The 17,634-nt window shown below is 42.2% G+C and overlaps 1 protein-coding gene across 7 annotated transcripts in view; it reads right to left on the bottom strand.

The window, feature by feature from the left end:
- The window catches only part of LOC149141834 (uncharacterized), a 258,860-nt gene that overhangs the window by 50,130 nt on the left and 191,096 nt on the right, over positions 1 to 17,634 (bottom strand). The window lies entirely within an intron of this gene.

The raw sequence follows: 17,634 nt of genomic DNA, 5'->3' as shown, positions 1-17,634 counted from the left end.
ACGATCAATTTTTTTTGGTAAAACTTAATCATATTCACAAAGACATATTTACATCAGAGGAGAACACAAAATGTGGAAGTGTATATACAATGATATTTACATCCTCTTCCTTAGGAAACTAGAATAGCAATAAAATCAAAATATGCCCAGACATCTAACAACTTGGCATCCTTGATCAATAAAAAAACCTTGACCAGCAGCTGCATACCTCTTTCTCCACATACTATGAAAGGCAACCAAGGAACTAATCTCATTCTCAAAAGAATACTAGCAGCCAAGCTTCTAGAACAAACAAAGTTGAAATTCTTATAAATTGCCAAATACTAGTGAGGGAGTCTCGAACTACAGATGAATCAAAGTATGCACAGTAGCTTGGTTGGCAGTGGCAAATTGTCACAGATGTCAGACATCAATAACGTATGGGAGAATGTTATGAGATAGCATAACACCTTCTTCGCTAAGAGGGAGTGTTAATTTTTGTAGCATCGGACAAGTGTTCTAGGCTCGACTTTGGTCAAAGAGGCTAAGAAACACATGATCTTCAAAACCTACAAAATATTTCAGGAGAAAACAACCAGAAACAACTCAATTAAGTTAATTGATCAAAATTAAATATTTCCCAAGTCTAAGAATGCTCTAGAAATTCACACGGATTGAGTTTGAGATGATCTTAGCCATTGATGGGGATCCAATCATGGTTGTTGGTTCACTAACGAGAGATTATAAGAGCGGGATGTTGGGATGGAGATAGATACATTGAGTGGTGAATGATCTAGGCAGATCGAATTTCCTAGGGAGCAGAAATTCAACCGGGAAAAGAATTCGAGCCAGGAAATTAGTAGCAGAAGCAAAGGAGAAGCAGTAGAGATTCCAAAGGAGATTTCCAGTACCGAAAGAGTCAGCCTAAGGAGGTCGAGTTATTCCACAGGAGGTGGCGCAGGGACTGTGCAGGCATCTTCATTGAGGCACTTCAATTTTGCTAAAGAGGAGGTCGATTCAATTACTGGAGGCCAAGATAATTTTCCAGAGGACCAAAGGATCACTTCCAGCAGCAGCAGCAGGAAGAATGTTTGATTCAGAGGTAGTTCCGAGCAATGCAAGTTACAGGTTGCATAGAGGCAGTGCAAACGCTTGTGCAAGGGTATTCCAGGGCCAGCTTCAAAGAGCAGATTGTTGTCGGATTGCTTGTGGAGAAGGGGAAAATTCCCTTAATAATTTTGCCATTGATTCCTTTTGAGAGGATTGTCAGTTTGGCATCCAAATTGTACTAAAAAATTTTGTTGCTAAAGAATAATAATAAAACCCTCATCTATTGCATCGGTTTTCCCACATTGGTTTTTTCCGGGACATTTGTCCAAAAATACCGGTGTCAATTTTATTGTGTGTGTTGCATCCATTTCTCAGCTTCCAGCTTTTACTTTCCGCAGTTTTTTTATGGTGAAGAAATTGCAATGTGATTTATTCGTTATTTTTTCGTTACAAAATAAATTGCATAATTAATCAGTTAGAAGAATAAATTCCAGTTGTTGCATTTCAAGGAATTTTCACAAGCAGATCCATAGCCTTCAGAGTAGATTGGTGGAGCTTGCAGTTGAAGATAAGATGGTTGTTGATCTTGAAGTAGATGCTAATTCCCTCAAAGACAAAATTGGTCCATTGGAATGGGTTAGGAATAGACGCAAAGGTTTGTATAATAGTTGTTAATTTATGGTATGTTCTAAGCTTAGAGAAGTTTACTTCTTTTTATTATTATTATCCACAGATTAGCAATCACATGTACTGTAAGTAAAGTGCAGATAGAACATTAAATGATCGACAAAAAACAAGCCAAGACAAGAGACACAAGATGTGGCGGCTAGCCAGGGAAAAACCCTAATATGGGAAAACCCTTTGATCAAATCTTCCTTTATCTTCAATAATTCAGCAGAGAGAAATAGTACATAAATCTGATTTACATCAGTAGAAGCAAACCCTAGATCAGCGGCATCAGTGATTATCTGTGACATCATCTAGATCAGCGGCATTAGCGGCATCAGTCAATATTGGCATCACCGGCATCAGCATCATTGGCATCACCGACATCAGCATCATCAGCATCAGCAGTAAACTAGGGCAGACAATATCTTGCAAATCGACCGTCGGATCGGCTTGATTCCTTCACCAAAAAATGCGGCTTTCTGAGGAGAGTCAAATCCACCTACAGTGCAGTTCAGAGAGGGAGAAAGATGGTCAACGCTGGTCAAGCTTCTGATCTGCAGTTGCAGCCCTAAATCTGCTTCCTTCCTTCCACACATGTGAGAGAAGAGTCTCTTTTTGCGCAGTAGGAGAAGAGCCTCTTTTTTGCGCAAGAGAGAGAGAGAGATGTGTTGAGAGAGTGTATCCAAATGAGGAAAAGTCCTCCTATATTTATACACAACTGTTGATGATTGAATAGATGCGACTGTTGGGTCTCTGAGCCTACATGAGTTGCTGGTAGGCTTGATAATTATTCCATAATCATATCTCCATAGAAAATTATCGGAATCGGAGATCTTTAGATCAATCCTACACCTCTCGATGAGAGGAATCTAATAAAAATATTATCAGCCATGAATAAGATGACCCACATGGAGTTTGGCCCTAGTTTCCAATTTTAACACTCCCTCTCAACTAGAGAGAACTCCATCTACAATTTGTCAGTCAGTCGCTACTATTCATCCATCAAATGCACTACCCTGTACAGCTTGACCCCTGCCCTGCTCTACTCTATTCTGCCTGTTCTGCTCTATCTTGTTTTGCGTTGTACTGATCTGCACTGTTCTACTCTGTTCTACACTGCTCTACTTTGTTCTGTTCTGCTTTGCTTTTGTCCGGATTATGAAGAAGAAGAAATGATCGAGGATGTATCATACTGACTCAAAGTCAGTCTCAGAGTATGTACCACTAGTCCCAGACCAGTTTCAACCAACCCAAAGTTAGCGTCATAGTGGATACAACTCCTACCACTGGTCCCAGACCAGTATCATGCTCCACTGACTCAAATTCAGTCTCAGAGTGCGTACCACTGGTCCCAGACCAGTCTCAACCAACCCGAAGTCAGCATCATAATAGGTACCACTCCTACCACTTGTCCCAGACCAGTATCATTGATCCTAGATCAATGAAGGTCATCCTAGCGTAGGGAGTACGGTAGGTACATCGATGTGTCCATCGGTACTACTATGGTCCCTATCTTCATTTCCCTACTCATTGATCAAATGGGAGGTACTTCCCATGAGTCCCTGACTGCATGGGTAGGATGTCTCGACAGGAGAACTTAATCAATCCCGTTCTCACAAGAGAACTAATCATCCTACTACAATTGTCATGGAGAACACATCATCCAGACCTCACAGAAGAACTAATCATCCTGCTACATTTTGTCATGGAGAAAACATCATCCAGATCTCACAGGAGAACTAATCATCCTGCTACAGAAGAGAGCGAATCATCTTGTCCACAGGAGAGTGAATCATCTTGTCCACAGTAGAGTGAATCATCCTGTCTCACAAGAGAGCGAATCATCTTGTCCACAGGAGAGCAAATCATCCTGTCTCACGAGAGAGCGAATCATCTTGTCCACAGGAGAGCAAATCATCCTATCTCACGAGAGAGTGAATCATCTTGTCCACAGGAGAGCAAATCATCCTGTCTCACGAGAGAGCGAATCATCTTGTCCACAGGAGAGCAAATCATCCTGTCTCACAAGAGAGCGAATCATCTTGTCCACAGGAGAGCAAATCATCCTGTCTCACGAGAGAGGGAATCATCTTGTCCATAGGACAGCGAATCTTCCTGTCTCACAAGAGAGCGAATCATCTTGTCCACAGGAGAGCGAATCATCCTGTCCACAAGAGAGCGAATCATCTTGTCCACAGGAAAGCGAATCATCCTATCCACAAGAGAGCGAATCATCCTGTCCACAGGAGAGCGAATCATCATGTCTCACAAGAGAGCGAATCATCTTGTCCCAGTGCGCACCACCAAGTGAGGGTGAGTCACCCTGTGGTCATATGTTGCTCCAGTAAGAACCGCAAGCCCCCAGAGCTCCCAGAGCTCAATGTATGCAACATGCAGGACCCTTTTACAAGGGTCTCTCGATGATTCCAAGTCGTTCAGGAAAATCACAGATTCGATCTTTCCCCGGGGCTTTGTCAAAATGTCAGCAACCTGTACATCAGTCTCAATGCGATGGAGCCTCCTTGCTCATCGACTTACCATATCCCAAATAAGGCAGCATCTGATGTTTATCTGCTGGAGCAATCATTGAATATGCGATTCCTGAATCCCACCTCTAGCTGTCATAGAGAATCACAGTGGTATTCATCATGTGTACAAACAGCTCACTGAAAAACTTTCGCAACCAGACTACCTCACAGGAAGCCATACTCGCAGCAATGTATTCTGCCTTGGCGATGCTTAGAGCCACCGACTTCTGCTTCCTGCTCACCCAGGATATCGAGGCAGATTCCAAAGAGAACCAGCACTAAGAAGTGCTCTCCACACTGTCTGCTCACTCAGCATTCGAATAATCATGCAGTTTCATATTTCCGGCAGTGTATCTCAATCCATGAGAGATTGTGCCCCGAAGACATCTCAGAAGATTCTTGGCATCAATCCAGTGAGACTAAATCAAATATGAGCTCACCATGCTCACTGCAAAACATATGTCCAAACGAAGGTTCACCAAGAACATCAATGTGAATGAGTTTATGAAACTCAAAGGCATTTCTCAAATTTGGTCTGACATCACTACCATATAACTTCTGATAGTTAAGATCCTCGAGGTAGTCACAAGCTTGCAGTCCACCATACCGAATCTTTCCAATATCTTCACCACATATTTCCCTTGAGATAGTTAAATTTCCCTTGGCTTCTGCCAGACTTCAAGTCCTAGGAAATAGTGCATCAGTGCTAGGTCCTTCATTTCAAATTCAGAAGCCAACTCCCTCTTACATTTGTGAATGAGAGGGTCTACACCTGTTAGGAAGAGGTCATCCACATACAACACCAGTATGAGAGGTTTGTCATCTTCAACCTTGAAGTAAAGGTTAGGATCGACTTCACTCCTAGTGAATCCCAGCTTCATCAAGTAGCTATCGATCCTCTCATACCATGCTCGAGGTGCTTGCTTCAACCCGTAGAGAGCCTTCTTCAACCTGCATACATGAGATTTTCGATCATAAATCTCAAATCCTTCGAGTTTCTCCACGTAGACCTCTTCTTAGATCGAACCATGCAAGAACGCGGTCTTGACATCCATCTGATGTAGGTTCCATCCTGGTGAAGCCGCAAGGGCTATGATCGAGCAGATGGTGGTATATCTGGCAACAAGTGCAAATGTCTTGTCGTACTATTTTTCTTTTGGTTCCCTGGTGTCGGTTTCTTGAGAGCTCCTCAAAGTCGGAAGATTGTCCACCTTGTTGAGAGCCATATCTTCGTCAAAGGTGACATCATGACTAATCACGTCTTCCCTTTGACCGGCTACATAGATTCTATAGCCCTTAGTATTTTCACCATAGCCCACGAAGATTCCTTTCCTTCCAGATGCACCCAATTTATTCCTTTTCTCTTTCGGCACATGGAAATATACAGGGCTTCCAATAATTCTAAAATGAGATACGTTAGGTTTCTTACCAGTGAACATTTCTTCAGGAGTCTTGGAACCCAATGCTTGATGAGGGCATCGATTTTGTACATATACGGTGGTGTTTGCAGCTTCAGCCCATAGAAACTGTTACAGTCGGTCTTGTCGCCCTCCATCAGTGATCAAAGCTCTTTGCATTTGCATAAGTAGGTGTCTCATCAGTGTCAATTTTTGCATCCCATTAGGCATGCCATAACCCTGATGGAGGAGCTGGTGTCTTTGTCCCCCTCTTGGCATTGCTGGATCAGGTCATTTCAGTTCTTAGTCACTTTCAAGCTTGTCTTGTCTTGTCTTGAGGTCAAATTCCTAGGTCTAGGGTTTTGGTCAAGATGGTTTACAAGGTCATGTCTCTGAAGGTCAATAAGTGCCCAGCAAGCCAGAGGGATGATTTCAAAGGTGTTTCTTCGCAAATTTCAATCTTGTACAGTTAATGTTCACCTTGGATTTAAAAACTCTGTTTTTAAAGCCAAGGTCATTTTTCAAATTTTTGTAAAAAGTGATGAAATTTCAAAAAGCTTCCAAGGACAGTATGAAACCCTGGCTCCCTTGCCAAGATCCCTCAGATGATGTCCCTGCAAAAAATATCAAGCAAAAGCATTAAATGAGTCAATTTCAGGATAAAGGAAACCAAAATGGTCAATTTTATAAAGTGTCCAAGAGAAACATTATAAAGTGGGTTTGAGCATGAAATTATTTCAAATCAAAGCTATAAAGGCCCAATCTCCCTCCATCGACCCTCATTGTGCATCCAAGCTACTTGCAAGAGCGATTGAGTGAAAGTTTGAGCGAATTTGGGAGCTGGACAGGCGCGCGACCCGTCAGACCAGGCGCGCGACCCGTCAGCGCCATTCCAGCAGTGTAAACTTATAACGGGCGCGACCCGTCAGAGGCGCGCGACCCGTTGGGTGAGGCGCGCGACCCGTCAGCGTCCTCCTTTCAAAATTGCCTGCAAATTCATCCAAGGAGCCAACAAATCGCTAAATTGCCTGAGGTAGGCCCTCCAAACTTATAAATTGCTGCTTGTTATGATTAAAGACATCATGAATTCATTTTTAAAGATCTCCATGTGCAAGAGAAAAGCTCCTTGTTGCTGTAGTTTGAAACTTGTAAAAATGCCTAGGGTTTTATGCTGTTTTAAGAGTATTCCCTTGTAATCATTGTTTCCCCATTCCCATTTCTTTTTCCTTGATATTCCATGTAAATTTCCCTTGCTAAATTGTAAAGAAAATCCAAACCCTTCCCTTCTTCCCTAAAAAATGAAAAATTAAGCCCTAACCCTACCTCTCATTACCCATGTAAACAATGTATATAATGATGCATATGCAATGATGTTTGTAATGTTTTTTCCCTTGGATCCCTGTTTTATATATTTATTCCCATTTTCCCTTTAAAAGTGTCCTTCCCCTAACATTCCCTTCATGCTCCTTGTCCCCCTTGAAACAACATATAAATCAGCATTTTACAAAGCAGAAACAGCAGTACATTTTGGCCACTCTGCTCCTTAAACAATGTCAAAAACCGAAACCTATGAGCAGAGTGATGACCAGGCATCAGCTTCAGAGATTGAGATACAGAGGAAGAGCCCGGCTCAGCAGTACAGGAGCCTTTACCATTATGGTTTGATTCAGCTAGTGGTATTACATCAGTTGGCTCAGCAGGGCATCTCATGGGAGGAGTTCATCTCTCGTGAGCTTTTCACAGTACCACCACCGCCACATCCTGAGGTTATTCACGAGGAGGGAGGACCATCACAGCAGCATGACATCCCTGTCACTAGACATGTCAGCTCCTCACCTTTGGTTACTTATCAAAGAGGCCAGAGGGCCTTATTTGCAGCAGTCAGGCGAGTATTATCTCCACACCAGGTGGAAGGGGTCTCGCCTTCTTCATCGGCTCAGCGAGTGTTATCTCCACATCAGGTGGAAGGGGCCTCGCTTTCTTCAGCAGCACAGGTACCAGGGAGGGGCAAACAGCCCAAGATTGATGAGGGACCATCAGGTGTTCCGGATATAGAGCTTATTGATCTTGATGTCAGTTCTCCTAGCCGAGAGGCAAAGGAGATCATTCAACACCTCAGAGCTGAAAATGATGCCTTGCAGAGGAGATTAGGGGGGGCACAATGGACCATCACATACCTCGAGCAGCGCAACAGACAGTTGGAGGATGAGCAAGCACTTGATGAGCTGTGGAGGATTCGTAGTGACCGCATTTTGAACCGAAGAAGACCAGGTGATCTATTGCCCACTGACCGAGAGTCCATGCTCATCCGGGTAAATGCACACTTGGAGAGGCTGCTGGCTAAGGCCAACCAAGAGAAGAAATTGCTGAGGAACATGAAGAACCATTATTGGGAAAGAATGCATGTGTGCAAGGCAAAGATGAAAATGTTCCAAAGGCGGTTAGCCAAGGCACAAAAAAGGAGAAAGAGGCCCGATCCCCTCCATATCTTGGCTGAGGCTTCACTGAAGGACCAAGGCACTAAATAGCCCAGCCACAGCACAAATCCCAAGAAATTTTGAAAATTTTGGGTCAATTTTGATTTTTCAGGCAATTTACAGGTTTTTGTCCATTAACGGGTCTCACCCCTCGCGCGACCCTTCATCCCGGCAACTTCATTTTGCAAAAACTCAGTATTTCCAGACTTTTCATGAGAAGTTACATATGCTCATAAATGGACTTGAGATTTTATGAAGTTTTGGGCCTCCAGAAAGTCAAAAAATGAGCAAAAAATGACTTTCTGCCACATTTTTGAGTTGCAGAAAGCAGTCTTGGGAGATTGCAATTTTGGAGGGGCAAATGACCACCAAATTCAGAAATTCCAGTTGGGTTGGAAAGTAGACTCACAGACCTTTCCAACAAGCCTACTCTTGCTCAATTTGGACACCTGGAAGTGCCCCAAATGTGGTCCCAAAGGCGCGCGACCTGTCAGGCAAACTTTTCCAAATTTCAGTGTACAGCTCAGAAAAACGCAATTTGACCCTGTTTGACTTTTTGGGGTGGATTATTAGGCTCTTTGATGTACTTATTGTACTTTTATGACACTTTTATTCTTATGTACCTCATTCATGAAAAAGGTGAAAATTAAATGAATGAATTGGTTTCCTAGCTTATAGAGGCAAGTTGTTTTGACTGCCTAGTTTGTAGTGCTTAGTTTAGAAGTGGTTGAAACAGCTCCTAGGATAGTGAGCTCGACCCATGGAGGCAGGGAAAGAGGTTAGATCATCTATATTATGTACTTTCTTGCTCATTTTCATGGTTGGACTCTTGAGGGAGAAGCTATCATTGTATTATTCACTGTATCTCTGCAATTTTTGGCTAAGGAAGACCAGGGTTTTGCAGTCCTTTTTGGGATTCTTGTGGTTACATGTATTGATGGTGTGTTTCTCTATGTACCTGTAAGTGTGTTATGTGAATCATTTCCTTTCTTTTCCTTCTGCACATTAAACAAACGAAGTGTTAAAATAAGAATTCATGACTGTCATGCTCTGCTTTTAAGTTTGTTTAATTTCAATGTTTTCTACTGTTTAAGGAGAATTCAAAGTTATTGTTTGCTCTCCTTAGCTCCTCATCTGTCATTCCTGACCATCCACCTCAATTAAAGGCATCAATACTGTCTCCTACCTCGCCCCAAAGAACCCCCTGCAGAAACTGTGTCCAATCCCCGCACCCAAAATTGCCATCCCCTCAATTTGCCACCAAAAACCCTAAAAACCCCAAATCAACCTTTTTGATCAGTTTACTAGCCTAAAATCAGTGTTACCCTATTGGTCATCTCATCCATTGAAGATTTCACCGAGATAGACCGGAGAGAGCCTTCTCCAGCCCCGTAGGGCTAGCTACGAGGCTAAGTGGTTTGATGTTGCCTTGAGGTTTACCTTTCTCAGCCTGAGGTGAAATTTCAAGCGCTAACAGAAACGTTGGAAGACTTTGATCATGGAGCATGGCACGAACAACTTCCACAATTGTATGATTCCTCCTTTCCACCACACATTCTGTTCAGGAGTATATGGTGTAGTAGTCTCCCTCTTAATGCCAACCTCTTTACAAGAGTCATGAAACTCGTTTGTTTCATATTCAGTCCCATTATCAGTCCTTAAGATCTTGATCTTCTATTTGGTTTGATTCTCAATCAAGGCTTTGAAGTGTCGAAACCAAGAGAACACTTCATCCTTCTTTTTCAAGAAGTCTATCCAAGTCTTTCGAGAATAGTCATTTGTAAAAATAAGGTAATATGAATATCCTCCCAAGGAGTTCACAAGCCTCATACCAAATATGTCTGAGTGAACCAATTGTAATATATCAGAGGTCTTGCTATGGCTTGAGGGGAATGGTCCCCTTTTGAGCTTTCCCTCGGCACATCCCAGACATACACCTTCTTTCTCTACTCGGAATTCAAGCATCCCTGTTACCATTTGTCTTACATCGAGTAGAGCTTTATAATGAAGGTGGGAAAACCTCCAATGACAAAGTTCAGACTGAAGAGATGTGTCAGAAGACATGACACCTAGCGGACTTCCACTGACCTGATATAATGAATCAACTCGAAACCCAAGAGTAAAGGCATTTTTAACTTTAAATAAACTCACCTGTTTATCGTAGATTTCCTTGGAGGTGTTCAGCTCAGAAACATAAGCCACCAAGCGCTTGTTGATAGAGTCCCGGATGATCTTCTTTGTTTTGACTTCACCGGTTTTCCATTTGTTCCTGGCAGCAGCGGGTGCATTTGATGGAAGCTCAACAATATGCCTTTCACATGGTTCAACACTCCTTGATCTTCTAAAGTTAGATCGAGAGACATCTTCCATCCATGATAGTCAGACTTCTCACAGAGCTTGTCTTCGGCAGGGAAGAGCGTTCAGGACCCCATAGTTCTTTTAAGATAGCCTTGCCAATCTTCTCTTCGGTGATTGCTCTTGCTCTTGGCTTTATCTTCACCTCAACTCTGATACCATGTTAATTTATGGTATATTCTATGCTTAGAGAAGTTTACTTCTTTTTATTGTTATTATCCACAGATTAGCAATCACCTGTACTGTAAGTAAAGTGAAAATAGAACATTAAACGATCGACAGAAAACAAGCCAAGACAAGAGACACAAGATGTGGCAGCCAGCCAGGGACAAACCCCAATATGGGGAAACCCTTTGATCAAATCTTCCTTTATCTTCAATAATTCAGCAGAGAGAAATAGTACATAAATCTGATTTACATCAGCAGCAGCAAACCCTAGATCAGTAGCATCAGCGGCATCATTCATTATCTGTGAGATCATCTAGATCAGCAGCTTCAGCGGCATCATTCATTATCTGTGAGATCATCTAGATCAGCAGCTTCAGCGGCATCATTCATTATCTGTGAGATCATCTAGATCAGCAGCATTAGTCAATATTGGCATCACCGGCATCAGCATCATCGACATCAGCATTATCGGCATCACTGGCATCAGCATCATCAGCATCAGCATCATCGGCATCACCGGCATTAGCATCATCGACATCAGCAGTAAACTAGGGCAGACAATATCCTGCAAACCGACCATCGGATTGGCTTGATTCCTTCACCAAAAAATGCAACCTTCTGAGGAGAGTTAGATCCACCTACATCGCAGTTCAGAGAGGGAGAAAGATGGTCAACGCTAGTCAAGCTTCTGATCTGCAGTTGCAGCCCTAAATCTGCATCCTTCCTTCCACACATGTGAGAGAAGAGTCTCTTTTTGCGCAGTAGGAGAAGAGCCTCTTTTCTGCGCAGGAGAGAGAGAGAGATGTGTTGAGAGAGTGTATCCAAATGAGGAAAAGTCCTCCTGTACTTATTCACAACTGTTGATGATTGAATAGATGCGACTGTTGGGCTTCTGAGCCTACATGAGTTGTTGGTAGGCTTGATAATTATTCCATAATCATATCTCCATAAATACTTATCGGAATCGGATGATATTTAGATCAATCCTACACCTCTCGAGTCTCAACAAGAGGAATCCAATAAAAATATTATCAACCATGAATAAGATGACCCACATGAAGTTTGGCCCTAGTTGCCAATTTTAACAATAGTCTTTGTTAAAAACATGAAAAACTGAAGACCAAGGATTCACAGACATACGATAGTTTTAGATAAGTCGTAGTTAAAATTAGCCACCTTGAAAATCAAATTGATAACCAACAAACGCCAGAAAAGGATCGTAAACTTGATGAAGCAAAGAAGAAAGTGGATTATAGCAAAAGCATGTTGCAAGAGGCAAGCAATAGTGAAAGCACCTTGACAAGCTAGCTTAAGGAAAAGGAAAAGCCAAATAAATGGAACAAGCATGACAAAGAATCTAGAAAGCAAATCACTTCCTTGAAGAGGGAACTTGAAGAAGCGAACAAAATTGAGGAAGTCCTAAGAAGTCAAATGAAGTAGAAGGAAGAGTATTACATGAAACATGAACAAGAAATAGTTACCTTGAGAGAAGAAGTAGACAAGCTGAATCAAAGATTGACGAGCTCACAGGTCTTCAATGACACTCTCAATTGCCAAAGATCACCACTTATCAAGACGGGTCTTGGATATGCTAGTAAGTCTGTTACTTTATGTAGCATCGGATGTGTTCTAGCCACGAAATTTGGTGGAGAGGCTAAGATACATGAGATCTCCAAAACCAAGAAATTGCTTCTGGAAATTCCACCTAGAGATGACATAATTATATTATTAACCTATGTTTTAATGTCTCCTAAGTCTAAACTTAGGAAAATTGGTTAATTAATCAAAACTAATTAAGTCAAGATGAGAATTCTCTAGAAACTCACACAGATCAATCCAAAAATCATCTCATCCATCGATTAAGATTTAATCTTGGTCATTGGAGTCCCAACAAGAATATATAATAAGGGATCGATGTGGTGATGGAGAAAGTACTTATGGAGTTCGATTTCCTTAGCAGTTCAATTCCCAGAGAGCAACAGCAGTTGTCAGAGAGCCAGAGATCATAGTAGAGACAGTGAGGGGCAGGGACAGTGATCCAGAGGAAATTTTCCAGATCCGGAGAGGCAACAACAAGTGACAGAAGTGATTCACGCAGAAGTAGCACAAGGTCTGTGCAGTAGCTGAAGAAGAGCAGTTCGATTTAGCTGGGAAGGAAGTCAATTCAACTTCCAAAGGTCGGGAAAGTCTTCTAGAGGATCAGAGAGTCACTTCCAACAGCAGAGACAAGCTAGAAGGCTTGCTTAGAGACAAATTTGAGCCACACGTGTGAGAGGCAACACAAAGACTACATAGAGGTCCTGCGTTGCGGTTTAGATGACCAATTTTTTTGAACAAGCCAGTGTTGGGATTGCTTGTGGAGGAGAGAATTTTCTCTCTAATTATTTTTGTCAGAGACTTGTTGATTGGATTGCCAGTTGGGCATCCATAGATTGTACTCAAAGTTTCTGTTGCATAATAATAATAAAACCCTCATTTGCTGCACCGGTTTTCCCATGTTGATTTTTTCCAAGGACAAATGTCCAAAAATAACGGTGTAGAATTTTTTGTGCGCTTTTTCTATTTTTCTGTGGTATTTTTATGGTGAAAATTGCAGTTGCTATTTTATTCTTTGTTTGCCATAGCAAATAAACTGTATATTTAAATTTAGAGTTAAAAGAATAATTTACAGTTGCTGCAATAGATGAAATTTTCACATGGTATCAGAGCGTGAGTGATTAGTCGATAAGCTTAGAAGCAGAATAGAGAATTTCGTTGCTCAGAGGGAGCAACAACAACTCAAACTTTCACTGAGCAGATTCCTTGGTTGGACACAGAGGGTTTTGTAGCAGTTTGCATTTGCAGAATCAACATCGGGTGGAGGAAGAATAACACACAAAATTGTTTTTCTTGTATGATCATGGGCAAAACTAACATTCAGGAGGCTTTAGAATTGTCCTCTAGGTTGGAGGATGAATTTTCTTGCTTGTCAAGATCAGCTTCAGAAGGTGTCTGGTATATAGACAATGGAGCATCGGCTCACATGATAGGGGTTAGAGAATATTTTATCTAGCTACAAGGAGGAGCAAGTGGAATTCCAGATTACAATGGGAAACAAGACGAAGTGTACTCCAGTAGGGAGAGCAACTATCAATTTTCAGAGGGAGTCAGGCGAAAGCACCAACATTACAGATGTATTGCATGTGCCAAGATTGGGTATGAATCTACTTTCAGTGTCTCAATTACAGGATAAGGGATATGATATCCACTTTGTAGGGAAGAAAGTGTTTGTTAAACACTCAAGTTGGAAGAGGGTAAGACAGATTGGAGTTCGAAGTAACAGATTGTACAAGTTGCAGCGCGACTCTCTAATGGCACTACTAGGCAGTGACAGTAGCAGTGGGAAGGAACTGAATGATTGATGGCATAGGAGAAACAGTAACACGGGTTCCAGAACTTGGCACAGAACACGATGCTGTGTGCAGAGGATGTGTACTTGGGAAGTATGCTAAGGCAACATTCCCAAGAAGTGACAGCAAAGCAGATGGCGCGTTAGGACTTATACACTTGGTTTTTTGTGGCCCGATGTCCGCTAGAGCTCTCAGTGGTGTCGAATACTTTGTCACCTTTATTGATGACCATTCCAGGAAAACCTAGATCTACTTCTTAAGGACCAAGGATAAGGTCTTTGATCGTTTCAGAGAGTTTAAGGCTCTCGTGGAGAATGCGACAGGGAAGAAGATCAAGGTACTTCGCTTAGATAATGGTGGAGAGTATATTGATATAGACTTCGAAAAATTTTGTGTGAAGGAAGGCATCAAAAGAGAGTGGACAACTCCTTATAATTCACAGCAGAATGGATTAGCAGAGCAGAAAAACAGAACCATAGTTGGGGCTGCAAAAGCAATGTTATATGACCAAGACTTGCACAGGTTCCTGTGGGCAAAGGGATGTAACACGCTAGTGTATATTCAGAACAGGACTCCTCATAGAGCATTGGGGAAGAAAACGACAGAAGGAGTCTTCACAGGGAATAAGCTTGAAGTTAGTCACTTCAGAATCTTTAGCAGCGTGCTTACTACCAGGTGGCAGATGAGAAGCGCACCGAATTGGGTCAGACTGCAAAAAATGGGTTTCTCATCGGGTATAGCGAGACCTCCAAGGCATACAGGATCTACATTCCTAGCAATAGGAAGATTGTAGTGAGACGAGACATAAAGTTCATGGAAGATCGAGCTTTCAAGAGATCTCGTGAGATGCCTGCAGGTGATCAGAATCAACGAGCTAAAGCTCCATTGGTCCTGCAGCAGGGGCAACCAATGGGACAATCACAGGGATCCAATACAGTAACCAGTACTACCATTTCCTCAGGAGCAAGGAATCCAATGAGATATCAAGAGATGGTGCAGCAGAGGCAGGATGAGGAGCTAGTTGAAAATCCCACTACTGGTGGTCGAGCCAGCAAAGATGTTCGCCAGACATTGAGAGATGCAGAGGATTTTATTAGAACTCTTAGGACAAACAAGACAACTTGAAAGATATCAAGCATTGATAGCTCATGTTGCAGAACCTTACATCTTTTAGGAAGTCGCACAACATTACGTATGGATAGATGCCATGGTAGAAGAATACAGCTCTATCATGATGAATGATGTCTGGAAGGTGGTGTCGAGACCTGAGGACAAGTCAGTTGTAGGTTCTTGATGGATCTACAAAATCAAGTATGCTGCAAATGGCAGCGTGGAGAAGTACAAGGATAGGTTCGTGGTAAAGGGGTATGCAAAGAAAGAAGGGATAGATTATGAGGAGACCTTCACCCCAGTTGCCAAATACACTTCTATTCAGTCAGTTATATCCCTAGCAGCTCAGATTGCATGGCAGATTCACCAAATGGAGCCCTAGTTGCCAGATACATTTCTATTCGGTCGGTTATATCCCTAGAAGCTCAGATGGGATGGCAGATTCACCAAATGGAAGTCAAGACATCATTCTTAAACAGGGTGATAGAGGAAGAAGTGTACATAGAACAGCCAGAGGACTTCGAGACTCATGAGAGTTGCACTCATGTGTGCAGACTAAAGAAAGCTCTATACGGGCTCAAACAGACTCCCAGGGCATGGTATGGTCGGATTGACAGCTACTTGCAGCAAATGGGATTCATTAAGACTGACACAAATCCCAACCTTTACTATTTGACTGTAAAAGGTGAGCCACTCATCCTAGTATTATATGTGGATGATCTCTTGATAGGATCATAAAGGCTCATAGAGGACTGCAAGAGGAATCTGGCAGCAGAGTTTGATATGAAGGATTTGGGGTTGATACACTATTTCCTAGGATTGGAAGTGTTGCAGAAGGACGGGGAGATCTTCCTTAGGCAAGGAATATATGTTGCAAATGTTCTGAAGAGGTTCAGAATGCAGGATTGTAGACCCATGTCTACGCCCATGATCACCAACTGGGAGAAGATGCATCAGATGACAAGGATGTCTACCCCACCTTGTATCGACAGCTTATTGGTTCTCTCATGTATCTGGTCAACAATAGGCCAAATATATACGTCGCAGTTAATATCCTCAGTCAGTTTATGGTAGAACTGAAGGGGTACATTAGGTAGCAGGGAGGCATATTTTGAGGTATGTGCGTGGCACAGTCGAGTATGAGTTGAGATATACCCGAGGGGATGACGACGTTAATTTTTGGTAGCATCGAATGTGCTTTAAGTCTCAAATTTTGCAAGGAGGCTTGGGCACATGTATTCCAAAGAACCCAGAAAGCGTTTTTGGAAATTCCAGCCAGAAACAATTTTATTAAAATAATTAATTATTTTTAATGAGACCCTAAGTCTAAACTTACGAGAATAAAATAATTAATGGGTATTAATATAACTGTGAGTGTAACAACTAGAAGAAGATGAGGATCAAGTAGAAATGATCTTAGCCATTGATTAGCTTTTAATCTAGGTCATTGAATGTCAACAAGAAGATTATTTAAGAGACCTTGAGGGTCATTTGGAAAACAGACCGAGAGATCAAGAGATCGAATTTCTGAAGTGAGAAGTTCTCAGGAGGAAGTTTCGATCGAGTAGATTTCTTGCAGTGAGGGGCAGTGAGTGTCTGGAAGAAGGAAGTTTTCTTGGGCCGCAGAGTACGAGGCAGAGAGAGGGCAGAACTACATCTAGAAAGACGCAGATGTTGGCCCATGCAGAGCTGATGCAGTGGCAGTGCGAGCCTTAGAGGGAAATCGAATTCCTGCTAAGGAAATCAAGTTTCAGTAGTCGGGAGCTGGGGTGTGAGATCGAGAAGCAGAGATTCGAATTTTCCAGCCAACAGAGGGTCCGGAGAAGGAGCAGTGTGATAACCAACAGGGGTGACGTAGGACCTGCATGGGAGTGACGCAGTTCTGCGCAGAGGCTCCAATTCAACGTGATCAGTCTCAGATTTTCCCAATGACAAGGTGAGAGCACTTCACCATTCGTTTTGTCCAGTTTCTCTCTGTATCGGATTGCTAGTTGAGCATCCAAGAATCATACTTAGATTTACTACTGCATAATAATAAAACCCTCAGATCTGCTGCACCGGTTTTCCTGCATTGGGTTTTTCCGGGGACATTTGTCCAAAAAAACTGTGTCATTTGTGTTTTATTATTTTTCTTGCTCAGTCTCATGTTTCTGCATAATATTTAATTAAGTGAAGGCTGAAGTGCATGCATTACGATGTTTTCCGTAGTAAATTGTAAGTAATTTGTTTAAAGGACTTTGACAAATAGGAGTAATATCATTAGTTGTTGCAGTAGGGATTTCAATTGAGGAATTTTCACATGGTATAGAGCTGCAGGTGAAGCAAGAAGAGAAGAGCCGGTAAATCCAGCGCTCAGCTGAAAAAGGAAATCGAAAAGTTGCAAGAGGCAACAGTTCGAAACCCCAGAGGATCTACGCAGTTCTTAGCTGGAGGGCTGAAATTTCGAGGCAACTCCTCTCCGAGAGAGTCGACAAAGAGAATGGCTTCCAGATCAAATTTTTGTCAGGGAAGA

This window comes from Pinus tabuliformis, chromosome X (assembly GCF_031772625.1).
Source record: "Pinus tabuliformis cultivar Carrire ecotype Pingquan chromosome X, CPIR1, whole genome shotgun sequence".
Lineage (NCBI taxonomy): Eukaryota > Viridiplantae > Streptophyta > Pinopsida > Pinales > Pinaceae > Pinus > Pinus tabuliformis.
This window is presented reverse-complemented; position numbering and strand designations above follow the sequence as displayed.